Below are 27,809 nucleotides of genomic sequence, written 5' to 3'. Positions count from 1 at the left end.
TCATGTTGTGAATTTTACCACAATTAAAAAATTTTTTTAAGTAAAAATAATACAAGAATACAGACATCGAGACGCAGAATACAGAAGTTCTAGATGACAAAAGACCAAATATCTTGAACAAATCAATGGTCTGAAAAAGAGGAGTAAAATGAAACATATGGAATAAATGACTTAAGAGGCACAGCAATCAAATGCAATGTACAGACCTTGTTTAATTCCAACTTAAACAAATCTGGTTTTTCTGATTTTGAAAATGAGAGAAACCTGAAGATAGACTAAATATCAGTTAATATTAAACAAGTATTGTGATTCAGGCACAGTGGCTCATGCCTGTAATCCCAGCACTTTTGTGAGGCTTGGGCCCAGGAGTTTGAGACCAGCACCACCCTGGGCCCCATCTCTTACCAAAAAAATTAAAAATTAGCCAAGCATGGCGGTATACACCCGTAGTCCCAGCAACTCAGGAGGCTGAGGCGGGAGGATCGCTTGAACCCAGGAGGTTGAGGCTGCAGTAAGATGTGACTGTGTCCCTGCGCTCCAGCCTGGGCAACAGTGAATCCTGTCTCAAAAGAAAAAAAAAGTTTTACGGTTGTATGTGATTTTTTAAAAATTCTTGTCCATTATAGATACATTCTAAAATATTTAGGTGAAATAAAACATCACTCCCATGCATATTCCCTCAAAGCCCTTGTTCTTGTCTCGCTTTTATTCTTTTGGATAAATCATAATCCTGGTTTAACCAATTGTCTACCTACTCTGTATACCCATGCAGCTAAACATAGCTGGAGAAAAGCCTATGACCATGTAAGTTTAAAGTGAGCCAGTCAGCAATCATTCCTCAGATTCTGTATACTGCCCAGAAATAATACTGTAAATTCCTAGTCTATCCCCTTCTCCTAGATGACTTCTGTCTTCAAACCTCTAACACCTACTCCTCCATCCTCCCTCTCAGCTGATGACCTGACTTTCGCAGTGAAACAGAATGCCAGAAGGGCCCTTTCTACGAACTCCCACCTATGCCCATCTATCCCTGCCCTTAGCACGTAAGCCATTTGTGCAATTCGATCCACCCCCTCATTCTGCCTATTCAAGGACATTACTCTGGCAATCCCTTCCTTCCTCTCATCACATTATGCCTCCCTCCTGGATCTTTACCTTCAGCACACATATATGTGCTATTCTTTCCTCTATTAAAAAGTCTTAAGTTCCTTTCTCGCTCCAGCTACTTTGCTTCTCTCATTCTCTCTATAGCAAAAACAATCCTCAGGAATTGTGTATGTTCTCTGCCTTCTCCTCCTCCCAGTTAAACCCATTCAAGTTAGTAAGTGTTTTCAATCTTTCACCAAAAACTATCAAGAAGAAACCCAGTAGCCAGGCACAATGGCTCACGCCTATAACCCCAACGGCTTTGAGATGCTGCGGAGGGAGGAACACTTGAGTCCAGGAGTTCAAAGCTGCAGTGAGCCATGATCATGCCACTGCACTCCACTCTGGGTAACAAAGCACAACCCTGTCTCTAAAAATATTTTTTTAAAAATTTTTTTAAAAGAAGAAACCCAGTGATCTTATATTCTTATTTCCAATGGTCACTTCTCTGACCTCTTTTTGCTTATGATCAGCATTTGATATAGATGATCACCCCCGCCTAGAAACACACTGCTTGGCTTCCAGGATATCGGTTTTCTTGGTTTTCCTCCTATCTCTTTAGATTTAGTTTTTTCTAGTTCTTCCTGCAGAATTGCAATTATCTCCATTTTACCAGAAAACAAAAACTCAAAATGGTTTAAGCAATTTGCCCACTGTTACAAGGCTGGGAAACAGCAGAGTCAGGCTTTAAATGAGTCTGATTAAAAGTTAAAGCTACTTTAATTATGCTATGCTGCCTCCCTACTGACAGGAAATAGAACTACTTTTTTTTTTTTTTTGAGACAGGGTCACACTTTGTCACCCAGGCTGGAGTGCGATGATGCGATCTCTGCTCACTGCAGCCTTCACCTCCCAGGCTCAAAAGCCATCCTCCCCTCAGCCTCCCGTGTAGTTGGGACTACAGGCATGCGCCACCACACCAGGCTAATCTTTGTATTTTTTTGTAGAGATTGGTTTTCGCCATGTTGCCCAAGCTGGTCTCAAACTCCTGGGCTCATGCGATCCACCTGCCTCAGCCTCCCAAAGTGTTAAGATCAGAGGCATGAGCCACCGCACCCGGCCTACTTTTCAAACATAGAAATGGGTTTTGACTGTTTAATCAAAGCACAGAAGGAAGTAAGTAATCCTAAAAAGCTGCTTAAGAATATAAATGGTGAGATAAAACAAACTGGTCTTATATGTTAGTTTCTTCAATACAGAAATATAATAACTGCTGTTTTTAGATGGATAAAAAAATATTCAATACAAAAGAACAAACACAAAGAAGTGCTCCTTCTGTCTAGAGAACAATATGGTAAGGAAAAGTGCTCTTTCTGAATGACACGCATGTATCAGTAATAACCTAGAAAATATAAAATGCTCTGTTCTATGCTACCAGAGCTTGATGACAGCATCCCTTAAGATCACCTAAATGCCACTGTTCTGACCAGACTCCACTTACAAAGTAACTATCTGATCTTCATTAGCTTTCCCAAATAGAATTTAATAACGGTAAGAAATTGCTCTGACCAGCTGAGATTAGTATTTTAGTCCTATTAATCATTTGAATTATTGATGAAAGTTCAGAAGTCTGATTTATCAATCTCATGTAAGCTTAGTGTGAATCAATGTTCAGTCTGATCATACTTCAGGAAGTGTTACTGGACTCAGAAATCTGAAAACCATGCCCTGTACCTGTGGTCATTCTATCAAACAGTCTTGATTTCCACCTAGGCAGCCAACCACTCCCTTTCTTGGTTTTTCGTATTGTGAGGCTGGCTGTCTTAAAATTTAAGGTACTCATCATTTTAAGCCCCAAGGCACTGAAGATCTCTTCAGTGCTTCTCTATTTTCCAAATCTCTGAGATTGAGAATTAGGAAGTAAAAAAAAAAAGGCTAGAATAAAAGAACCACAGCAAATTGGACATATGCCCACTGAAAAACGCAATCCATTTTTCTGGGAGTCTAACAAAGTATAGCACTAAAGATTAGGTAAAGGAAAGGATATAGGAATACATGCAGTTTAGGATCTTTCCCAAGGCTGTGAAATCAACAAGTAGTTCTTGCTCTCTAAAAAGTATCGTATGTCACTGAAGATTACTACCTAAAATAATAAAAGTATTCCAAAAAGCACCTGAAAACTTTCAAGAATTACAAAAGAATTTTTTTTTAAATAGCTAGGCCAGAGTCAAGAGTCAGCAGGCATATAGCACCTAACTAGTTAACATCTTACCAATCAAATGCCAGACATCACTACTGATCCTGGCACAATCAAACAAAAATCTCTACCTGTTTCAGATCTCAGAGCACTTTTTCATGATCTTAGAATAATTATTTCACTTAAAGAAACACAAAACATTCCTTGTATTTATTAGAAAGATATGCTTTCAGATCTGCTTATGAGACAGCTTAAACATTCAAAACCTACGGCCATCCTGGGAAAGTTAGTGGTGCAAAGCAGAATTACAAACCATGAAAAGACTATCCAGGAACATTTAAAGAGCGGCCTACACGTATACCATAAACTTTGAATGTCTGCCAGAATCTAGAGGGAGAAAAAAAACCTTCAGGAATCCAGTCTACTTCACACTTGCAGAAATGCTAGGGGTTAGCGGGAGCTGGGGATAGGAATCACAGTGAGGGGTTATAAGAGACTTAGCAGAATATGAAGTAAAGTGAAAAGAAATGAAAGTTAAGAAAACCAACTGGAATGAAGATACCCACAAAGACCAAGCAGAAAAAGTTACATTTAAAGCACTTAAATATATTTGAACCTCCTCTGGTTAGGAGAGAGGTGAAAAGAAACAGTTGTTGAAAAGAGAACCCTAAGAAAGGGGGAGAGCCCCTGGTCTATTTTTCAGTCAGGAATCAAACATGTTCAGTGAAAATTAGGGACAATCAAACATTTGAGTGCTCCCCTGGGAAAAGGATTGGTAGTTACAAAATAATAAAAACCAGAACTGAAATCCACCCATCCTAACAGCCCCTAGCCAGCAGATATACCACAACCCCCTGCCCCCACCCCAGTAAGCAAAAGAAAAGCCATCTCTACTTAACCTTCAAAATGAACATCTAAGGGGAAAAGAAAAGGGGTACCTGAGAAGCAACTGTAAAAGACAAACCGTTTTTCCTCTATGCTCACACTTAACACAAACGCTTGTGACCAGATGTGTGAAGGTTTTTCCCCACACACCAAGCAATTCTCCAGCAGATACCACACACCTGAGTGTCCTATAGCTCAATTCAATCCTGACAGTATCTACCCGGAGTTAGATCCCACTGAGATTATGGGGTGAGTCCCACAATACTGCCCCTCTCTTCTTCAGACACAAGTAAGGTCATCACCCACACTTCTGATGACCGGCTATAAAGCTGGGTTCCCAACACTCCCTCCTGGAGTTGGATTAATTTGTTAGAACGGCTCACAGAACGCGGGCAAACACATTCACTGGTTCGTTATAAGGATATGGTAAAGCATACAGATGAACAGACAGATGAAGTTGTATACAGGGTGAGGAACAGCGCAGGGGTGCAGAGCTTCCATGCCCTCTCCCACCTCAGCCTACTTTGGGAGCTAAGGTAGAAGGATCACTTGAGCCTAGGAGGTCCAGGCCATAGTGAGCAGAGATAACACCACTGCACTCCAGCGTGGGCAAGAGTGAGACTCTGTCTCAAAAAACAAGACATACAAGCAGCCAACAAACATGAAAAAATGCTCAACATAACTAAACAGAAAAATGCAAATCAAAACCACAATGAGATACTATCTCACACCAGTCAGAATGGCTATTACTAAAAAGATAAAAACTAACAGATGCTGGCGAGGCTGCCCAAAAAAGGGAACACTTATACACTGCTGGTGGGAATGTAATTAGTTTAGCCATTGTGAAAAAACAGTTTGGAGATTTCTCAAAGAACTAAAAATAGAACTAAGCCAGGCCCAGTGGCTCACACTTACAATCCCAGCATTTTGGGGGGCCTACGAGGGCGGATCACGTGAGCCAAGAATTCAAGACCAGCCTGGGCAACAAGGCAAAAACCCCATCTCTACAAAAAAAAAATACAAAAATTAGCCAGCATGGTGGCATGTACCTGTGGTCCCAGCTACTTGGGAGGATCGTCTGAGCCTAGGACATGGAGTTTGCAGTGAGCTGAGATCACACCACTGCACTCCAGCCTCGGTGATAAGAGTGAAACTCTGTCTCAATAGACAGATAGATACATAGACAGACAGATAAAAATAAATAAATAAATAAATAACCAGAACTACTCGTTTAGCCCAGCAATTCCATTACTGGTTCTATACCCAAAGAAAAATAAATCTTTCTACAAAAAAGGTACATGCACTGGTATATTCACTGCAGCACTATTCACAATAGCAAAAACATGGAATCAACCTAGCTGCCATCAACGGTGGGCTGGAGAAAGAAAATGTGGCATATATACATCATGGAATACTACATGGCCACAAGAAAAGAATGAAATCATATCCTTTGCAGCAACATGGATATAGCTGGAGGCTATTATCCTCAGTGAATTAACGTAGGAAAAGAAAACCAAATACTGTGTAAGTGGGAGCTAAACACTGGGTACATATGGACATAAACATGGGAACAATAAAACTAGGGACTATTAGAGGGAGGAGAGGGAAAGGAGTGCAAGGGCTGAGAATGTACTGACTACCTGTGTGATGGGATCATTTATGTCCCAAACCTCAATGTCACACAATATACCCATGTAACAAACCTGCACATGTACCCCTTGGATCTAAAATAAAACTTGAAACTATTTTTAAAAAGTAATTACTCAGTCTGTAAGTCAGCGCATATACCTTTGAGTATTTACCCAAAAGAAATGAAAATATACACACCCCAAAAGATATGTATATTGCAAAAATAAGTAATTCAAAATCTAGGCTGTTGGAACTTGTTAAATATTTTGAGCCTTAAGAGAATGTGATTATGAAACTTGAGTCACTTAAACAGGCAACTGTAACCTAGGCAGCTGCAGCTTTTGCTTCTCTGATTATAAATTACCTTATTTCTTACCTACATTGTTCTGTAAAATGTCGTAAATGACTAACCAGTGAGTGCCAGGGAAGATGTCCTTCCTCTTCCTCTTAACTGCTGATATTCATTACAGATTAATTTCCCTCTTTCCTCCTCTTTCACACAAAAACTTCATGACTACCACATTGTTGGAAGATGGCATGTGCCAGGCGCGGTGTCTCACACCTGTAATCCTAGCACTTCGGGAGGCCAAGGCAGGCGGACTGTCTGAGCTCGGGAGTTCGTGACCAGCAACACGATGAAACCCTGTCTCTACCAAAAATACAAAAATTATCTGGGTGTGGTGGCGGGTGCCCGTAGTCCCAGTTACTCGGGAGGCTGAGGCAGGAGAATTGCTTGAACTCAGGAGGCAGAAGTTGCAATGAGCTGAGATTGCGCCACTGCACTCCAGCCTGGGCAACAGAAAGAGACTACATCTCCAAAAAAATAATAATAATAAAATAAAATAAAAAATAAAAATAAAAAGATGGAATGTTAAACACACTCTTGGAAAGAAAAAAAAACAAGCTATATGGAAAAGAAAACAATCTGTAACTAAACTGTTATAACTCATAAACCCCAACCTTGCAGAGAAAATGTTGTAATCCTATTAAATGTCTTTGTTTCCTGCCTATATAAATAAGCGGCACCTTTTCTTTTTCTTTTGGAGATGGAGAATCGCTCTGTCGCCAGGCTGGAGTACAGTGGCGTGATCTTGGCTCACTGCAACCTCTGACTCCCTGGTTCAAGTGATTCTCCTGCCTCAGCCTCCCGAGTAGCTGGGATTACAGGCAGGCGCCACCATGGCCAGCTGATTTTTGTATTTTTAGTAGAGACGGGGTTTCAACATGTTGGCCAGGATGGTCTTGATCTCCTAACCTGGTGATCTGCCCGCCTTGGCCTCCCAAAGTGCTGGGATAACAGATGTGAGCCACCGCGCCCGGCCCAGGCCCTTAACTTTTAACTCTGAAGCCCAGATCCCAGTGCTCTGGAGTCCATATTCCCCAGTTAGTCATTCCCAGATGTTCATCTAAAAACTCTTATTTAAAAACTCTTTGAAACTGGATTCTGATCATTTCAATTATTTCAGGTTGACAATATAGTTGTTCATAACAACTTGATTCATAATTGCCAAAAACTGAAAATCTAAATGTTCATTAATAGTACATGGATAGGCTGGATGCGGTGGCTCACACCTATAATCCCAGCACGTTGGCAGGCAGATCACTTGAGGTCAGGAGTTCAAGACCAGCCTGGCCAACATAGTGAAACCTTGTCTCTACCAAAAATACAAAAATTAGCTGGATGTGGTGGCACATGCCTATAATTCCAGCTACTCAAGGGGCTAAGGCAGGAGACTCCCTTGAATCCAGGAGGCAGAGGTTGTGGTGAGCAGAGATTGAGCCACTGTACTCCGGCTAGGCAATAGAGCGAGATTGCTTTTCAGGGAAAAAAAAAAAAAAAGCAAATGGATAAGCAAATTTTAACATATTGACACCACTAAATACTACTGAACAATAAAAAAAAAAAATCGATTAACTGATACACACAAATATGAATGAATCTCAAACATTAAATAAGAGACCCAAGAGATTCCATTTATATGTATTTGTGGCGATAAAAATCAGAACATTTTGCCCCTATAGTGATGGAAATATTCAATATATTAATTGGTGTATGGTTTATATGGATATACATATTTATCAAGACTCAAATTATACATTTAAGGTCTACATGTACATTGCATTTTATGTAAATTTTACCTGAACTAAAAAATATTCTATATTCTAACACTTGGCCAGATGAAAGGACTTTTTCCAGATGAGCAATTACTAAGGAAACATACAGCCCACGAACTTTTGCTAAATAAGTACTCATTATCACATTGTTAATGACGTTAATGCAAAAGTTATCAGTATCAAAATGGAGTGACTAATGTCAAGCTCTAACCAAATGGAGACCTCACTATGCAAGGAATTCCTCAAAATGGCAGTGTCCCAGATAACCTGCTTGCACAATTGCCTGACACAGCTGTCTCTACCAATGAACCAACACCAACTCCTGCAATAAGCCCTTGTAACCAACAGTCTTTGTTTCAAAGCAACTTACTTGGACTTCCTCTTTGTCTTTAAAAGTTTCCCCTTACGCCAACCTCTCTGGATGCACCTACGATTCCTTACAGCACACGTGTCCCTGATTACAATTCCCTGCTATTCCTGAATAAACTCTGGAAAGTTGGTCTCTCAGTAGCTCATTTTAGCTTCATCTTAGGAACCCAAGACAACCTGGACAATATGGCTCACGCCTGTAATCCCAGAACTTCGTAGGCCAAGGTAGGCAGATCACTTGAGCCCAGAAGTTCGAAACCAGCCTGGGCAACATGGCAAGAACTCGTCCCTACAAAAAAAATGTTTTAAACAACTAAATTAAGTTAAATTAAAAGGAACCAAGATTTTCAGAGAAAGAGCGCATTTATAAATCAAGGAAATTAAATGGAAACACTGGCCAGGCTCATACCAGTAATCCCAGCACTTTGGGAGGCCAAGGCAGGAGGCCTGCTCAAGCCCAGAAGTTCGAGACCAGCCTGGGCAACAAAGGGAGTTCCCTCATCTCTACAAAAACTAAAAAGAAATCACCCAGGTGTGGTGGCACATGCCTGTAGAGGCAGGACTACCTGAGCCTGGGAGGTCAAGGCTACAGTGAGCTACGATCACACCACTGCACTCCAGCCTGGGTGACAGAGTGAGACCTTGTCTCTCCCTTCCCCCATCAACCCCCCCGCCCCCCACCACACACAAATACTAAAACTGGCTTGAGAATATCAATATAGACTCATGATTTAATTTATTTCTATCTACTGAAGTGTTGCAGAAGTAATATTATCTCCGGAATAATGGCACTCCTAAACTCTCAATTTCAAGCTCTAATACCAAGAAAGCAAAGTTCTTTGTAAAATGGCCAATCAAAAGATGGGCAGGAAATGTATAAAATGAGCCTGGGACATCTTTCAGTGCCAAAAAGCTAAGTCTAATGGAGTCATCATGTCAACATGATACAGAAGCCAGCTAGAAGGGGTCCTCACAGGACAAACTATGACCTTTTGAGCAGTGAGAATCATAATCACAATGAAATGAAACACACTGAATCAATACAAATCTATGAGAACCTCAAAAAATCAAGCCAAAACAGAAGAGATAACATAATCCTTTCTGTGCTGCAAAAAAAGAGCTGGCAATGATGTAAAAGATGAAACTACTGTAGTAATCAAGACGAGGAGAGAGGGGGAGACGGGGGAAGAGACAGCATATGGACTGCAAGTCAGTCACTATCTGAAGCAGCTATTACAATATGGAGACAGGTAACTAAAAAGAAAGATTTAAGCGGTTACACCTCAGCAGGAACTGGATTCAGAGTAATCAAACAGCCCTCGTTTAAGAAAAGGTCTACTCGGCCAGGCGCAGTAGCTCACGCCTGTAATCCCAGCACTCTGGGAGGCCGAGGCGGGCGGATCACGAGGTCAAGAAATTGAGACCAGCCTAGCCAACATGGTGAAACCCCATCTCCACTAAAAACACAAAAACTAGCTGGGCTTTGTGGCAGGCGTCTGTAGTCCCAGCTACTCAGGAGGCTGAGGCAGGGGAATCGCTTGAACCCGGGAGGCAGAGGTTGCAGTGAGCCAAGATCGCGCCACTGCACTCCAGCCTGGCAAAAGAGAGAGACTGTCTCAAAAAAAAACAATGATAGCTAATAAATTAAGTATGAAAGAATTTTTTTAAAGCAACATCATTTTATAATTCCCATTCGACATTAATCAAGGATTATAAAAACGGCCGGGTACAGTGGCTCATGCCTGTAATCCCAGCACTGCAGGAGGCTGAGATGAGCAGATAGCTTGAGCCCACGAATTCAAGATCAGCCTGGGAAACATGGCAAAACTCAGTCTGTACTAAAAATACAAAACTTAGCTGGGCATGGTGGTACATCCCAGCTACTTGGGAGGCTGAGATGGGAGAATCACCTGAGCCAGGAAAGTCGGGGCTACAGTGGGCAGTGATCACGCCATTGCACTCCAGCCTGGGCGAAAGCAGTGAAACCCTTAGAAAAAACAAAAAGGATTATACTGGGTTAAAAGCATTAGATGAATATTGGCATTAATGAAATGCTAAAAGCCACCACTACACAGATTCTACATAGATTACTTTCTGATCATAAGGTAGAAAACGTTTAATGGAGGAATAAATTGTTACCCCCTTCACCAATCTTACCAACACTATGGAGGAAGAACCAGATATTGGGGTCTCTTGATGTGGTGCAGTATGAAATACACATCAGTAATGTTTACACCTTGATTTGAAAACTAGAGGAACTGGCCAAATGACATCGAAGGAGCAATCAGATAAAATGAGAATGTGGGACTTTCTGCAAGTAAACTGGCCTGTTGCCTTCAACAAACTGGTGTCAGCACTATTCTAGATTTGAAGAGAATTAAGGAATATAATCAGATGCAATGAATGATCCCTACGTTGGATCCACAAATCAGCAATAAAAAAAAATTTTTATGTACAATGAGAGAAGACATTTAACACCTAGTTCATGTTTACATTAGTGATTTGTGTGATGTTACTCTGACCAGGTATAAAAATGTGGTTTTTTGTTAAAAGGCTCTCAGACGTTAAACTATTTATTTTAGCGGGCCAGATTTTCTTCAAGGGAAATGAGACTGAGTTACAGGCAATCTTAACTGACAAGATAATATCCTGAATTTTCCCAGCACTTTGGAGCTGGGCGCGGTGGCTCATGTCTGTAATCCCAGCATTTTGGGAGGCCAAGGCAGGTGGATCACAAGGTTGGGAGATCGAGACCATCCTGGCCAACACATGGTGAAACCCCGTCTCTATTAAAAATACAAAAATTAGCTGGGTGTAGTGTCGCGTGCCTGTAGTCCCAGCTACTTGGGAGGCTGAGGCAGGAGAATCGCTTGAACCTGGGAGGCGGAGGTTTCAGTGAGCTAAGGTGGCACCACTGCACTCCAGCCTGGTGACAGAGCAAGTCTCCGTCTCAAAAAAAAAAAAAAAAAAAAAAAAAATCCTGAATTTTCCCAGCTCTTTGGGAGGCCTGGGCAGGCCAATCACTTGAGCCCAAGAGTTCAAGACCAACCTGGGCAACATGGAAGATCCCGTCTACACAAAAATTAGCCAGGCGTGGTGGTGTGTGCCTGTAGTCCCAGCTACTTAAGAGGCTGAGGTGGGAGAATGGCTTGAGACCAGGAAGTGGAAGTTGCAGTGAGATGAGATCAAGCCACTGCACTCCACCACCTGGGTAACGCGGTGAGACCCTGATCTCAAAAAGAAAAATTTTTTTTTAATCTTGAATTTGACATCTCTCTCTCCTTTTACTATGCTTTTCACATTTTCTTCTTCTCCATTCTTTGTGCTTTACTTCTTTTCCCAACCATAAAGGAGAAAACGAAGAGCAACAGAGGAAAGGAAGGGAGGTAAGGAGGAAGAAATAAACTCACGTGCAGAAAGACCCTTTTTTTTTTAGTAATCAGGCTCCTTAGAGCTACTGTAAGTTAGGGCACATACGAAAAGGCAGTGACACTAACTTTCATGCCAATCTACTTCCACTGAAGTTCATACAGACCCTCCTCATTTCTCAACTTCAACTATTACACATCCTCCCCACACTGCCATCGATTACCTTCCCCATATGCACCTGCTCATGCCACTCTCCTATTAAAACTTTAGATGGCCCTGCCTGCCTGCCTAAAGTCCAAACCTCAAAGTCCTCTACTACCTCAACTTAGCTAACTATTTTCTCACTTATCTCCAGCCCTTTGACACATGCTACCCTACGATGTCCTAATTAGAGGAAACCTAGTTCTAAGACTTTGAGACAAGGTCTCGCTGTCACCTAAGCTAGAGTGCAGTGGTGCAATCATAGGCTCCTGGGCTCAGGCACCACCACACCCAGCTAATATTTTCTGTTTTTCTCTTTCTTTTTTTTTTTTTTGTAGAGATGGGAGGCATCACTATGTTGCCCAGGCTGGTCTTGAACTCCTGGCCTCAAGGGATCCTCCTGCCTCGACCTCCCAAAGTGCTGGGTTTACAGATGTGAGCCACTGCGTCCAGCCTAAAATATAAGTCTTTCAATACATGCTCATCTCTTTACCAAAGACAACCTTCATCCTAAACTCCTACTTTCTCTTCACAGGAACTCAGACGACATGTTACAGCCTCTGTAAGCCCTCCTCAACACGGAAACAAGTTCAGTACTCCCCACTCTGCATGCACACCATACGTGTACCACAACATATATCACCTCTAAACAGTTTGTATCTCCCAATGTCTTGTGTAATGCCTAGCAAATTACGCTAATGAACTGGTCTATTTTTTTCTTCACAACCAAAATCAGGTTTTCATGAAAAAAAATCCAAAAGCAATTCAGTACAGTGGAATCATGCTTTCTTAAGGAAGTTTTCTTTACAGAATCATTTATTCAACAAATATTTACTGAGTACCTTCAATGTGACAAGCACTCTGCCAGGCACTATGAATAAAGAATAAATAAGAAATGCATGATCTTACAGCTTAAGCAACTGGAAAGCAAACAAAAACCTCACAACCATGCACTCACACTACAACTCTCTTATTTTTGCTACCACCACTCTAATTTAGGACTTTAATTCTCATTTCCTCAGCCATTACAAGGGCCTCTTCTAATTGGTACTTATGCTTTTAGGATTACAACTAACCTAAATACCACTTAGATTATTCTTCCTAAAGCCAAGTCCTAATTACACTGCAAAATTCAGTAAAACAAGCTCTTTGTGAAGCAGACTTGAAGAAGATGGAGTTTCGCTCTTTCGCCTAGGCTGGAGTGCAGTGGCGCTATCTCGGCTCACCGCAACCTCTGCCTTCCAGCTTCAAGCAATTCTCCTGCCTCAGCCTCCCAAGTAGATGGGATTACAGGCGCCCCCCAACACATGTGGCTGATTTTTGTATTTTTAGTAGAGACGGGGTTTCACCATGTTGGCCAGGCTGGTCTCGAACTCCTGACCTCATGATCCACCCGCCTTGGCCTCCCAAAGTGCTGGGATTACGGTGAAGCTGACTTCTGACTATAAAATCGAGAAGTTTCAGCCATATGGTGTGGCTCAAACCTGTAATCCCAGCACATTTGGAGGCCGAGGCAGGAGGACCATTTGATTTCGAAACCAGCCTGGGCAACATAGGGAAAACCCTATCTCTACAAAAAATAAAAATGGGCTGGGCCCGGTGGCTCACGCCTGTAATCCCAGCACTTTGGGAGGCCGAAGAGGGCGGATCATGAGGTCAGGAGATCAAGACCATCTGGCTAACACGGTGAAATCCCGTCTCTACCAAAAATACAAAAAATTAGCCGGGCGTGGTGGCAGGCGCCTGTAGTCCCAGCTACTCGGAGAGGCTGAGGCAGGAGAATGGTGTGAACCCAGGAGGCGGAGCTTGCAGTGAGCTGAGATCGCACCACTGCACTCCACCCTGGGCAGCAGAGCGAGACTCCGTCTCAAAAATAAATACATAAAAATAAATAAATAAATAAATAAAAGGGCCAGGCGTGGTAGCTCATACCTGTAATCCCAGCACTTTGGGAGGCGGAGGCGGGTAGATCACGAGGTCAGGAGTTCAAGACCAGCCTGGCCAATATGGTGAAACCCTGTCTCTACTAAAAATACAAAAATTAGCTGGGCGTGGTGGCACACGACTGTATCCCAGCTACTCTAAGAGTAGGGAAGCTGAGGCAGGAGAATCGCTTGAACCTGGGAGGCGGAGGTTGGAGTGAGATTGTGCCAGACTCCAGGCTGGGCGACAGAGCAAGACTCCGTCTCAAAATAATAATAAAAAATAAAAAATCAAAATAACAAAAATCAGTCAGGTGTGGTGGCACACGCCTATGGTCCCAGCTACTCAGGAGGCTGAAGCCGGAAAATCGCTGGAGCCTGGGAGGTGGAGGCTGCAGTGAGCCTTGATTGTGCCACTGCACTCCAGTCTAAGCGACAGAGATCCTGTCTCAAAAAATAAATAAACCGCCGGGTGCGGTGGCTCAAGCCTGTAATCCCAGCATTTTGGGAGGCCAAGGCGGGTGGATCACGAGGTCGGGAGATCGAGACCATCCTGGCTAACACGGCAAAACCCCGTGTCTACTAAAAACACAAAAAAATTAGCCGGGCATTGGTGGCGGGCACCTGTAGTCCCAGCTACTCGGGGGGCTGAGGCAGAAGAATGGCGTGAACCCAGGAGACGGAGCTTGCAGTGAGCCGAGATCGCACCACTGCACTCCAGCCTGGGCGACAGAGCAAGACTCCATCTCAAATAAATAAATAAATGGCCGGGTGCAGTGGCTTATGCCTGTAATCCCAGTACTTTGGGAGGCCAAGGTGGGCAGATCACCTGAGGTCGGGAGTTCAAGACTAGCCTGACCAATATGGAGAAACCCTGTCTCTACTAAAAAATACAAAAATTAGCCGGGCATGGTGGTGCATGCCTGTAATCCCAGCTACTCGGGAGGCTGAGGCAGGAGAATTGCTTGAACCTGGGAGGTGGAGGCTGCAGTGAGCAGAGATTGCGCCACTGCGCTCCAGCCTGGCAACAGAGCAAGACTCTGTCTCAAAAATAAATAAATAAGAATAAAAATAGTAATAAAATTTGAATGTTTAGCTGTAATGATTTCTGGTCCTATACCCACTTAAAATGATGATTCTGTATCATCCCTTCTCTTCCCCTTTAAGATCTCTACTGCTGAGAAGAATTCAAACTCCACAGTTGAGAATTCAAAATATTCCACCTTTCCAGACTTCTGTCCCAATACTTCCTTCTATATCTTTTGATGCAACTGGCAGACAAACTGCCATCCTTCAGATACGCTCCACTCTTCCCTATCTCCAAGCATTTAGTGATACCATGTTCACACTGAAATTCTATCTATAATTCAAGGTTAAGTTAAATGTTACCCACCTCCTTCCCACCTAGCCTCCACAGTGGGTCTGCTCACAAGCTGTCTTCTCACACAACCAGAACCATGAATGCCTTACACAAAGCAAGACTAGACAAAACAATAATGAAGTTTTGCTGAGTATTCTTCAAAGACCATTCTGAAATCCACAGCTTTCAGAAGTAGACTAAAATACAATACAACTCATCTTTCCAAAGATCCTGTCTTTATTGCAGTTCATAATTTTCACACATTACAGGAGAAGACAGCTGAATGAAACTCTACAAATTTCAAAACAGATTAAGAGAAATGAGTTCCAAGCCATGCTTTTGATGGAAAGGGAAGAAGGAAAACAGTGATATGTTAAAAATGGAGCCAGGAGCAGTGGCATATGCCGGTAATCCTAGTTACTCAGCAGGCTGAGGTGGGAGGATTGCTTGAGCCCAGGAGTTCAAGGCCAGCCTGGGCAACAGAGAGAGAACCTGTCGCTCAAAAAAATTTTTTATTTAAAAAAAATTTTTTTTTTTTTTCAGATACAGGGTCTCACTCTGTTGCCCAGGCTGGAGTGTAGTAGCACAATCATGGCTCACTGCAGCCTCAACCTCCCCAGGCTCAAGCGGTCCTCCCATCTCAGCCTCCCAAGTAGCTGAACTACAGGTGCAGGCCACCACACCCAGCTTTTTTTTTGAGACAGAGTCTTGCTCTGTCACTCAGCCTGGAATGCAGTGGTGTGATCTCGGCTCACTGCAACCTCTGCCTCCCGGGTTCAAGTGATTCTCCTGTCTCAGCCTCCCGAGTAGCTGCAACTACAGGTGCATGCCAGCACACCCGGCTAATATTTTATATTTTTAGTAGAGATGGGGTTTCACTGTGTTAGCCAGGATGGTCTCGATCTCCTGACCTCGTGATCCACCCGCCTCAGCCTCCCAAAGTGCTGGTATTACAGGCGTGAGCCACCGCCCCTGGCCTTTTTTTTGTATTTTGTAGAGACAAGGTTTCGCCATGTTGCCCAGGCTGGTCTCCAACTCCTGGATTCAAGCGATTTCCCCACCCTGGCCTCCCAAAGTGGTGGGATTACAGGCGCGAGCCACTGTGCCTGCCCCCCAAAAAATTTAATTATATTTAAAAATGGAAAATGAATTATCCAAAGAAAGGAAACCAAATTACAAACATATGCCAAAAAAAACCTTCCTGTCTGGACATGGTGGCTCACACCTGTAATCCCAACACTTTGGGAGGCCGAGGCAGGCAGATTACCTGAGGTCAGGAGTTCCAGACTAGCCTGGCCAACATGGCGAAACCCCATCTCTACTAAAAGTATAAAAATTAGCCGGGAATGGTGGCAGGTGCCTGTAGTCCCAGCTACTCAGAAGGCTGAGGCAAGAGAATAGCTTGAACCCGGGAGATGGAGGTTGCAGTAAGCTGAGATGGCACCACTGCACTCCAGCCTGGGTGACGAGAGCGAGACTCTGTCGCAAAAAAAAAAAGTAACTGTCCTATTTTCCATTATTACAAAACAAAAAGCCCCAAGCCACTACTCAAAAGACACTCACCCAAAAATTAGTCCCTCTTTGAATACAATCTAAATGACAATTCATTTATAGGTATATTAAAAACCTTTAGATAATGAACATTTAAATGTCATATAAAGACAATAATTTAATAAATGCTATTTTTAAATACACATACTCTGGAATTTCAAATTACAATTATGACTGAGATGGCAGGCCTACCACATTCTTTAATATATTCACCTGCTGTTTTGCCAAGTGTATGATTTGAATTCTACAAATTAAAAATATGTGCCTGTGCCTCTAGTATAAACAAACCCACTTAGCCCCATTAGACGATAGTCACAAGCCTTTCTCGCAGCCTCAATTCAGTTAAGGCACTTCTACTCTCACTTCAAACCCAAAATCTGCTGCCTCCCAATGTCATCACATTTGTTTCTTTCTCTTTCTAGTCAGGTTTCCTTCACATATTGGCCAGTTAAAAGTTTACGGATAGAAGTCCTGGCTACTTGGAAGGCTGAGGTAGGAGGATAGGCTGAGCCCAGGAGTTTGAGGCTATAGCGTGCTATGATTGCACCTGTGAATAGCCACTGTACTCCAGCCTGGGTAACACAGAAAAACACCATCTCTTAAAAAAAAAAAAAAAAGAAAAAAAAAAAAGGTTTACAGACGATAAACCTCATTTAGGAGCTGTCCTTAGTGGCAAATGTCTATCATTAGTCTTTCCTTGTAGGAAATCAAACAAAAAACAGCAACAACAAAAAGCTTCTGCAAAAGATAACTACTCTTGACTAACAGGCAAAACTTAAATCATAACTACACATTTTGAGACTACTATAAATTGCTGATGATGCTATGGCAGGTATCTTGGTATCAGAACCCCGTGATAATCTCCCAAAGCAAACCATATGAATTGCATAGGAGGAATTTAACAAAGAGTAGCTAGTGGAAAAAAAAAAAAAACACCAAGGTATCAAAAAGGTCTTACTAGGCCATGGTAGGAGGATCACTTCAGCCCAGGAGTTCCAGACTGGGCAGCATAGGGAGATCCTGTCTCTAGGTAAAAATAAAAAATTAGGCTGGGTGTGGTGGCTCACGCCTGTAATCCCGGCACCTTGGGAGGCCGAGGCAAGTGGATCACCTGAGGTCAGGAGTTACACCAACATGAAGAAACCCCATCTCTACTAAATATAAAAAAAAAAAAAAATTAGCCAGGTGTGGTGGCGCATGCCTGTAATCTCAACTACTTGAACCCGGAGGCAGAGGTTGCAATGAGACGAGAATCCGCCATTGCACTCTAGCCTGGGCAACAAGAGCAAAACTCCAACTCAAAAAGACAAAAGCAAAAACAAAAAAAATCAGGGCCGGGTGTAGTGGCTCACAACTATAATCTCAGCACTTTGGGAAGCCAAGGCTGGCAGATCATTTGAGCCCAGGAGTTCAACACCAGTAACATGGCAAAACCTGGTCTGTAGAAAAAAAAATACCAAAATTAACCAAGTGTGGTGGCATGCCCCTGTAGTTCCAGCTACTTGGGAGCCTGAGGTGGGAGGACGGCTTGAGACCAGGAGGCGGAGGTTGCAGTGAGCCAAGATCGCACCACTGCATTCCAGTCTGGGTGACAGAACCAGACCTTGTCTCAAAATAAAAAAATAAAAATAAAATAAAATAGGCCAGGCGCAGTGGCTCACGCCTGTAATCACAGTACTTTGGGAGGCGAACGCAGGTGGATCATGAGGTCAGGAGTTTGAGACCAGTCTGATCAATATGGTGAAACCCGTCTCTACTAAAAATACAAAAATTAGCTGAGCATGGTGGTACTTGCCTATAGTCTCAGCTACTTGGGAGGCTGAGGCAGGAGAACTGCTTGAACCCGGAAGGCGAGAGTTGCAGCGAGCCAGGATCGCGACACTGCACTCCAGCCTGGGCGAGAGTGAGACTCCCTCTCAAAAAAAAAAAAATAATAATAATAATAAAATTAATTAATTAATTAAAATAAGATACATTAGCTGGGCATGTTGGCACACACCTGCAGTCCCAGCTACCTGGGAGAATGAGGTGGAAGGATTGCTTGAGCTCTAGAGATTGAGGTTGCAGTGAGCCATGATGGCACCTGTGCTCTAGCCTGGGTGACCGTGAGACCTTGCCTTGAAAAAATAAAAACATAAAATAAAAAACTTTACTAGGCTGGGCGTGGTGGCTCACACCTGTAATCCCAGCACTTTGGGAGGCTGAGGCAGGTGGATCACAAGGTCAGGAGATCAAGACCATCCTGGCCAACACGGTGAAACCCCATCTCTAATAAAAATACAAAAATTAGCTGGGCATGGTGGCGTGCGCCTGTAGTCCCAGCCACTCAGGAGGCTGAGGCAGGTGAATCGCTTGAGCCCAGGTAGCAGAAGTTGCAGTGAGCCAAGATTGCGTCACTGCACTCCAGCCTGGGTGAGAGAGCGAGACTCCGTCTCATACTAAAAAAACAAATTATCATCTTGGTCTTCAATCCTGCCCTTTCTCCTATGCTTACTACCCAGATTTCCAAACCAAAAATATGAGCATATCCTTGACCCTTCCTTACCTAGTCACAGTCTTCATATCCAGTCTCCAACTCTAGCCCATTTTACTTCCTAAATCTCTCACCCACTCTGCCTTAATTCCCTCAGCTCTTATCTGAGCTATTCCAACAGTCTCACACCCATAGTCTTTCTTCCACCACTCTCCCCATCTCTAATCCATCCTAGATACGGTCTGATATGGTCTGGGTCTGTGTTCCCACCCAAATGTCATGTCAAATTGTATCCCCAGTGCTGGAGGTGGGGCCTAGTGGGAGGTGACTGGATTACAGGGGTGGCTTTTCCCCTTCGGTGCTGTCTCAGAAAGTGAGTTATCGCAAGATCTGGTTGTTTAAAGTGTGTAGCATCTCCACCCCAACTTCCTCCAGCTCTGGCCACGTGAAGACTACCTGCTTCCCCTTCACCTTCCTCCATGGTTTTAAGTTTCCTGAGGCCTCCCCAGCCACGTTTCCTGCACAGCCTGTGGAACCAAGAGCCAATTAAACCCCTTTTCTTCATAAATTACCTAATCTCACGCATTTCTTTATAGCAGTGCAAGAATGTACTAAATATACCGTCCAAAGTGACAGTCCTAGAAATACAAGTACATCATGTTCCTAAAACTCTATCTTTTTTTGTTTTGAAAACGGAGTCTCGCTCTTGTGGCTCAGGCTGGAGTGCAATGGCGTGACCACGGTTCACTGCAACCTCTGCCTCCCGAGTTCAAGTGATTCTCCTAACTCAGCCTCCAGAGTAGCTGGGATTACAGGCACCCACCACCACGCCTGGCTAATTTTTTTGTATTTTTAGTAGAGACGGGGTTTCACCATGTTGGCCAGGCTGGTCTCGAACTCCTGACCTTAGGTGATCTGCCCGCCTGGGCCTCCCAATGTGTTGGGATTACAGGCGTGAGCCACCACACCGGGCCCCTAAAACTATATCTTCTTCATCTCAATACCCTTGGAAACAGGAAACCCAGGCTCATTTACAAAACAAGTAAGTTGAGTTTGACTTGATCTCTGTATACCTCCTTAGTATCATCTTCAATCTCCCTAATTCCCACTTACCCCTCACAAACCTTCATGCCTTAGCAATGCTATGTCTTCTGCCTGAAACGCCCCAGACACCAAAAGGCCCCTAGTCATCCTTCAAATGCCAACTCAGACATTCAACTTTAAAACGTCCATTACAACCTTCCTCCATATCCCTCCCAAACACAGAAGTTTACTGTTTCCAGCTTTGAGCTATGCTAAACCTCGAAAACATGTCTACTGTTGTATTCATTAAACCTGCCTTAGTATTTTTTTATCTCACATTCTGTAACACAGGCTTCTTCCATTTACATATCTTAAATATTTTTATAACTCCAGAGCTTGGCAAATATTCAGGTAATGCTTATATGAATTTAAAGGGAGAAGCCAGGATAGTATAAAAGCAAACATTTTGTAAGAGTGCAAAAGAAGCCTTAAAAGCAGTGCCTATCTTACTAGGAATAAGAAAAACTATCACCTAAAAGGCAAAATCTAGAGAAAACAGAAAGGACTTTAATATCCAAGAGAACTAAAAATACTGGTTCTGGGATAGCCTGAGGTAAGAAGCAAGAGGACAAACTTAAAGGTTAAACTATAAAAAATCTATCTTAGTGACACGCTATGGCAAAATAAGAGCAAACATCAAATAGATAGGTGTAATGGCAAAAGTGTGTTGGGCACCTATCTGCCATGCACCGCACTAGGCATATAGTAGCCAACTATTCTGTGAGCACTCATTACCTGCCAGGTCTATCCAGCACTTTACATGCATTAACTCATTTAACCCTCAGAACTCTTGTAAGCAGACACTATTATAATCCTTACAAAAAGAAAGAAGGTCCTGAGAATAAGTAACGTTCCTGAGGTCACAGGGATACTAAATGACACAACTGTTATTTTAACCCAAGTCTGATTCGAGTTTGTGCTTTCAACTACTATGCAATAATTTACCTGTATGACCTTGATTTAATTCTCACAGCAACCCATGAGGTAGATTCTACCTTTATCTTACAGAAGAGGAAACTGAGACCCACAGTTTATGCAATTTGCCCAAGATTGCACACTTAGTAACTGAATTGTAGAGCTGGGATTTGAACCAGGGACAATCTAACTCCAAAGCTAGTCTTTCTATTCTACCACAGCCTCATTCTCAAGAATTCTATCACTTGCAAGACCAAGATCTTCTGTTCATTATCCAAATAATATGTTGCTGGGATCATGAGCCCTTCATTTATGTCTCAAATGCATCATCTTTCCCAAATTAACCTCCTCACCTATACTTTATAGTCCCAAACCCTCCACAATACACTAAGACAGCAGATCTCAAAACACTACCATCTCGGGACCCTTTTGCAGTCTTAAAAATTAACTAGTACTTGGCTGGGCTCAGTGGCTCAAGCCTGTAATCCCAGCACTTTGGGAGGCCAAGGCAGGCGGATCACAAGGTCAGGAGATCAAGACCATCCTGGCTAACACAGTGAAACCCCATCTCTACTAAAAAATACAAAAAATTAGCCGGGCATGGTGGTGGGCGCCTGTAGTCCCAGCTACGCGGGAGGCTGAGGCAGGAGAATGGCGTGAACCTGGGAGGCGGAGCTTGCAGTGAGCCGAGATCACACCACTGCACTCCAGACTGGGTGACAGAGCCAGACTCCGTCTCAAAAAAAAAAAAAAAAATTAACTAGTACCGCCTGTAATCCCAGTACTTTAGGAGGCAGAGGTGGGCGGATCACGAGGTCAGGAGATCGAGACCAGGATGGCTAACACGGTGAAACCCCGTCTCTACTAAAAATACAAAAAAAAATTAGCTGGGTGTGGTGGCGGATGCCTGTAGTCCCAGCTACTTGGGAGGCTGAGGCAGGAGAATGGCGTGAACCTGGGAGGCAGAGCTTGCAGCGAGTCAAGATCGCGCCACTGCACTCCAGCCTGGGGACAGAGCAAGACTTCGTCTCAAAAAAAAAAAAAAAAAAATTTAACTAGTACCTCAGAACTTTCATTGATGTGGGTTATAGCTATCAATTATCAATAAGAATCAAATTAGAACTGAGAACTTTAAAAATATTTATGAACTCTATAACAGTAATAAACCTATCACATGTTAAATGACATTTTAATGAAAACTATTTTAAAAAACAAAGTAAAATTTAGTGAGAAGAGTGACACTGTCTCAGTTCGGCAAATCTCTTTAAAGTCTGCCCACTAATGTAAGGTATTAAGTCAAAACCATGATTTGTGTAATAAAATCTCACCAAGATTAAAAAGGTAAGCAGTGGGGAAGTCATCAATCCTAAATCTGTTCTCTTACCATGAGACAAGCAACCACTATTTAGTTTATCACTTCAGCACCTTAATACTTATGCCAACGTGAATCTTTGCATTTTTCTTACCTTTTGCCAGACTTTCCAAAATCTATTTACTGCCCCCGCTCTTGCAATGAACCATAATATTCTAAGTACTACTATCTAGTGGGAATCTTGGTCTTTTGAGCCATTCAATATTTACTCTAGGCTGCCAATTCAGATACACAATGACTTGGGAAGTTGTAATGTATGAGCAATCAGTTTTGATCCACTAGTCTTTTCCCCTTAAAACTACAAAAGAAAATTATTCATAAAATGTTGACCTTACAAAGCATCAAGAAGCCTTTAACAACACTAGAATCTTACTCTAAGGCCACTGATTATGTTTCAGAAAATTTGAAAGCTATACACTGCTTTCTGACTACAGATGTATAACAGACTGCCTTTTCCAAAATAATGAAATGCTTTAGAACTGAATTTTTGACTAGCATGAAAAGTACTCTTATGTGGACTCTTGGGACGTTTTTGATCCATAACCAAAAAGAGAATCACAAATATTAACAAAGATTCTGCCACTTAGCACTATTATGTCAACATGATCAACTACTAGTGTAAATGGTTATAAATTTGGGCCAACAGTTGGGTCTTCCTATATTATCAAATTAACCTCAAAGGACCATTCCAAGTCATAATACCATGAGAGTGTGTTAACAAGAAAAAGGGGCCAGGTGCAGTGGCTCACGCCTGTAATCCCAGCACTTTGGGAGGCTGAGGCAGGCAGATCACAAGGTCCAGGAGATCGAGACCATCCTGACCAACATGGTGAAACCCTGTCTCTACTAAAATACAAAAAATTAGCCGGGTGTGGTGGCGCACGCCTGTAGTCCCAGCTACTCGGGAGGCTGAGGCAGGGGAAATCGCTTGAACCCGGGATGCAGAGGTCACAGTAAGCCAAGATGGCGCCCCTGCACTGCAGCCTGGATGACAGAGTGAGACTCTGTCTCAAAAAAAAAAAAAAAAAAAAAAAGGAAGTAGGGCACAGTGTCAGTAAGAATACAAACTGGGTCCGGGGGCAGTGGCTCACACCTGTAATCCCAGCATTTTGGGGTGCCGAAGCGGGCACATCACTTCAGGTCAGGAGTTCGAGACCAGCCTGGCCAACATGGCAAAACCCCGTCTCTACCAAAAATGCAAAAAATTAGCCAGGCATGGTGGCGCGTACCTCTAATCCCAGCTGCTCGGGAAGCTGAGGCTGGAGAATTGCTTGAACCCAGGAGGCAGAGGTTGCAGTGAGCCGAGATTGCTCCACTGCATTCCAGCCTGGGCTACAAGAATGAAAACTTCATCTCAAAAAAAAAAAAATACAAACTAGAGTCAGACCTGCATCAAGTCCTGGCTTGAAATGATGGGTTTACGATCATCTTTAATGCCTAAATTTCCTCACTTATAAATTGGTGGTATCTATGTCACGATTTTGGTGTGAGGATTAAATGAGACACATGTAAAGCAGCAGAGCCCACTGCACCACCGGCATTCAATATCATTTTTTTGCTTCAGTGGTTATGAACCCCTAAATCTTTGAGTTTCTATAGTTTCCATAAAACTAAAAACCAAATGACAATTCTTTAGTCTATAAACTATAGTTATCATTGTCATAATTTTAGATTAACAAAGGAAATACTGGTCTAAAACATGGCAGTTAGCTTCATCAAATATTGTTTTACGATGCTGAAGTGTTTACTTAACAACAACATAACCTTACAGAAGAAAAATATTTGCCTCCCAAAAGGCTGAGTGCAATACAATTTTTGATTTAACTTAGTCAAGTCATATCTTCATCTCTGTTTGGTTTTTAATTAGGAGAGATTACTAACACATCTATCTCCGTATAATCAAAATCTGCCTAGTAAAACTATATACAACCACTCAATGCACCTAGCTAATCACCTGTAATACTCTGTATTTGGATACACAGAGCCACTGGCTAATTTATTAAGTCTCTATGTGTTTGTAGCAATAACTTGGAAAGAAAATGACCATGTCTATCTAATGATTTCCTCTTTGCTACTATTTTACACTTAAAACCGCATCAAATATTTAACCAAAGTTTGGGCAATGGAGCACAACATAAGTGCAAACCTACTATATGGCATATGAAAGCAAATCTTATTCTTCTAGTAACTGAAGGCTGAAAATTGTAATATTATGAGTTTACATCAGATAATCTCTACCGCTAATGAGGACAAATCTTCTTCTTCTAGTAACTGAAGGCTGAAAATTGTAATATTATGATTTTACATCAGATAATCTCTATCGCTAATGAGAAAGAGTTTTTTTTATTGTTTTTGAAATCACATAAAATTCCGCAGGCAAAACAATTTTGTATGACCAAATAAAAATGCAATAATTTCAACGAATAGATCAGGGGAACGTTTGGAAACATACACGCAATATACATTATAAATTTATTTCCAAAGTTTTGGACTTAAGGAAACAAAGCTGGTGACTAACACAGGTGCCTACCTTTTCTCGACCCTGTCTCCTCTTTAAACTATTACCCTTCTTTCCTTCTCTTCTAGTTTAAATTTTTCCAAATAGTAGTCTATAGCCTTCTTCATCTTAACCTCCCATTTGCTCCTCCGCCCAATCTACTATCTGACTTAGATATGCCCTGGTCCCATAAAAATTTTCCCTGCATTCATTCCCCCACCTGCCAAATCCTATCAACCCATTTCCAGATCTCATCCCACCCTAAACCTGGGCACAATGATCACTACTGAAAACTCCTTCTTTCTTGGCACTATGATCTCTCTTGGCATCTGTAGCATTACTCTCTCCTGTTCTGCCCTTGTCTCTTCAACCATTTCAATGCTGTCCAAAACAAAATATTAGCTGTTCCTTAGGGTTCCCTTAGTCCTCTCCTCTTGTGGTCCGTAAGTCTCACACTTGCATACATGCATACTTTCATTCCCTTCAGCAGAGTCCATAATTCTTAACTAAGTCTCAAATGGAGATCTTACCTCTGTCAAAAGGGTGAAAAACATTTGTTCACACACTCTTCCTGAGTAATCCCCTAACTTCCAATGCCAACTATACAATGACCAAATCTATCAAACCCCAAACCGCTCTCTGGTCCAGATATCTGTTAGACATATCCACCTAAGTATCCAGGAGGTATGTCAAACTTAACAGGATCAAAAATCAAACTATTCTACTTTCCTTGTCCAAATCTGTTCTTCTATTTCCCAAGTTAAATCATACCAACAGTGCTCTAAGCTAAACAAGTTCTGAATCATACTCAACTCTTTCCTACTTTTATAGCTCATGGCTAGTCTGTCCCTAATTCTGGTATCCTGTGCTTTTCTATCCCCTATGCTGATGTACTTGAGCTCTCACAGGACGTAAATGAACTCTAACTCCTTTAATCCAGCTTCTACATTTTCATTATGTGCCTCCTGAAAAAGTATGTTACATGAACCACTTGCTCACCCATATCCACCTAAACTCTCACTGGATTTCTATCACATACAGGAAATCTCAACACTTTAAGAAAAACCCTATAACTATTCACAAGCTGTTTCTGACCACTCTTCCTGTCCCTCTCATCCCTGTGTCTTATGCTCCACAGCCCATGTTGTTCCCAATAGGCTGTTCCTTCTCCCTGTCCTACTCAACCTAACAAATCCCTATCCATCCTTTAAAATCCAGCTTAAAGACCTCTGAGATGACTCCCTGGGTTTTCCAAGCAGAATGACTTTCTCCTTCCTTAGCATGCCCAAAATGCTTTGTGCTTTCTTAATTACTGTATAACCCGATGAGTACTCTATTGGTTCATTTGTCCTTCTCCACAACACTATAAACCTACTTGGGACAAAAGACTGTAAGCCCCACAAAGGTAGCATGGTACCTGACACATAGATTGTTCAACAAGTATTTTTGAAACTGAGTTATAGTACTATTTAAAACTAGTATTAAACAAGTATAATCAACTATAAAACTTGTTTTGAAAACGTGCATTTGAATTAGCCAGGCATGATGGCAGGTGCCTGTAGTCCCAGCTACTCAGGAGGCTGAAGAGGAGAATGGCGTGAACCCGGGAGGCGGAGCCTGCAGTGAGCCTAGATGGCGCCACTGCACTCTAGCCTGGGCAACAGAGTGAGACTCCATCTCAAAAAAAAAAAAAAAAAAAAGAAAAGAAAAGAAAAAGAAAACGTGAATTTGGCCAGGTGCAGTGGCTCACACCTATAAACCTAGCACTTTGGGAGGCCGAGGCAAGAGGACTGCTTGAGCCCAGGAGTGTGAGACCAAACCGGGCAACGTAGAGAGACCTCATCTCTACTAAAAATAAGAAAAATCAGCCAGCTGTGGTGGCACACACCTGTGATACCAGGTACTCAGGAGGCTCGGGTGAACCTGGGAGGTCAAGGCTGCAGCAAGTCATCATCACTCCAGCCTGGGTGATACAGAGTGAGACCCTGTCAAGAAAGAAAAGGAAAAGGAAAAGCAAAAGAAAGAAAAAGGGGGAAAAAAAAAGAAAAGAAAAGGTGAATTTGTTCCACTGTGATTGATACACAAATTAGAGAACAATTTGAGCACAATCCATATTTCCTGTTTATTTATGTGCTATTCTGTCACATAAACACTAGATGAAGGGAGAAAGCTTGCACCCAGCCAAACTGAACTGTGTAGAAATACATGAAACACACTTCAAACACCCACCAGCTAAGTCAGTTTACTATGGGTTAAGAGCCACACCTATTTGCTTCTCGTGTTACAACCTTCCATCTGATTATAGGTAATTCTTCTACCACTTCACAGTAACTCACCAGCAGCAACCTTTCTGACATCCCTTTCCACGAGCAAACCAGGGCTTTTTCAAAGAAAATGCCACATTTATTACAGTATCTATATATTTCTTAACCATTCAACGTGTAAAACTGTTCTATCATTTTTACCAGGTTCCTTTTTTAAATGTGTCACTGATAAAGCTTTAGAGTGTTGTACCCCAACCCCATTTGTAAGTCATTTCTACTGCACGATTCTGCAAAGCAGTGATTTTTAGGAACCTGTATGTTGCTTTACAGCAGAACTGACTGTATAAATTAACAGTTGTATGAGAACTTCTTAGACCTTAAGCTAGTCTCACTATTCCAATTCCAATAATTTACTAGAGAGAAAACTGCCTTCCCCCCAAAATTTCACAAAATGTTTACAACCCATATCCTAGCAAACCATCAGGATACTGGTAACTTTTTAAGCTTGGTGGCTTTGATTT

At 42.3% G+C, this 27,809-nt stretch overlaps 1 protein-coding gene across 5 annotated transcripts in view; it reads right to left on the bottom strand.

Annotated features, from left to right (window-relative positions):
- The window catches only part of CNOT6 (CCR4-NOT transcription complex subunit 6), an 84,722-nt gene that overhangs the window by 51,934 nt on the left and 4,979 nt on the right, over nucleotides 1–27,809 (bottom strand). For 2 of the 5 annotated variants that reach the window (XM_055112923.2, XM_055112922.2), the window contains one exon: nucleotides 406–559. The exons of the other annotated variants lie outside the window; for them this stretch is intronic. The gene's annotated coding sequence lies outside the window, so the exon portion shown is untranslated. The remainder of the gene's footprint in view (nucleotides 1–405; nucleotides 560–27,809) is intronic. 5 annotated transcript variants of the gene reach the window in all.

This window comes from Pan paniscus, chromosome 4 (genome assembly GCF_029289425.2).
Source record: "Pan paniscus chromosome 4, NHGRI_mPanPan1-v2.0_pri, whole genome shotgun sequence".
NCBI classification, from domain to species: Eukaryota; Metazoa; Chordata; class Mammalia; order Primates; family Hominidae; genus Pan; species Pan paniscus.
The sequence above is the reverse complement of the archived record's forward strand: the minus strand, read 5'-3'. Positions and strand labels throughout refer to the sequence as shown.